We start from the raw sequence: 880 nt of genomic DNA, 5'->3' as shown, positions 1-880 counted from the left end.
TGGAGATTCCAAGGGTTTTAGGAATGATTCAAGGGTTTTAGGGGAGGATGAAATAAAAATGTATATTTCTTAGTACATAGCAATATCCACACCCACCTATTTAACACTACCACCCACCTCTGTCATTCTGTGTCCATTTTTTTTGACTATTACAAAAGTTTATTTAACAAAAAGTTTAATATGAAAATGTACACAATCTAATTTTTACATCATAGAAAACAGTCCCTTTGGAGAGGGGACAAGAATTCCTCTGCTGAACAGCCATTTTTTAGACCTGTTCCAAGGCTTTTAACGTGATGATACTGTTTCCTTCTATTTCCACTGTTCTAATATTGTTCTGTTGCCCACTAATTGCCATCTTCACACATTCATCTATCATTAGATTCATAAAATGACTGGATCCCCACAGTATTCCTTGGACATATCTACCACCATTTAATTTCAGTGAGAACTTGTCCATACGTTTTTTCAACTTGGGAGAGTGAGCTTTGTTCATGGTGTCACTAAGCAGGTTCAGAGATGCACTGAAACAGAATTTATGGCCTCCATCACACTTCACAGATAGGCCCAGTGTTTCGTGTCTGATGTCACTCATTCCATTAGCCGATTGTGGGCCTATGTCCAAAATTTCAAGTCTTCTCCTTTGCCTGCAAACCTCCAAGCTTTCCTCCTCTCCTCCCTTGCTTTCTCCAAGCCCATGACCCCCTTCCTACTACCACGGAGAAAGCAGAAGCTATCATAAGAAATGCTCATTGCTTCCGCAGACTCACCTCCCACTGCATCAACCCCTCAGTCTGTCCTGTTCCTGGAGAAGAGAGGCTCTCTTCCTAGGCAATGTCTGGGTCTCGGCCTGCCTTCTTGAGGAGCTTACACTATATTA

At 41.6% G+C, this 880-nt stretch overlaps 1 pseudogene; it reads right to left on the bottom strand.

The window, feature by feature from the left end:
* Nucleotides 1–268: 268 nt before the first annotated feature.
* On the bottom strand, nt 269–496 carry LOC100430189 (putative small nuclear ribonucleoprotein G-like protein 15 pseudogene; annotated as a pseudogene).
* Nucleotides 497–880: the final 384 nt, after the last annotated feature.

Source organism: Macaca mulatta, chromosome 14, assembly GCF_049350105.2.
Source record: "Macaca mulatta isolate MMU2019108-1 chromosome 14, T2T-MMU8v2.0, whole genome shotgun sequence".
Taxonomy (NCBI): domain Eukaryota; kingdom Metazoa; phylum Chordata; class Mammalia; order Primates; family Cercopithecidae; genus Macaca; species Macaca mulatta.
The sequence above is the reverse complement of the archived record's forward strand: the minus strand, read 5'-3'. Positions and strand labels throughout refer to the sequence as shown.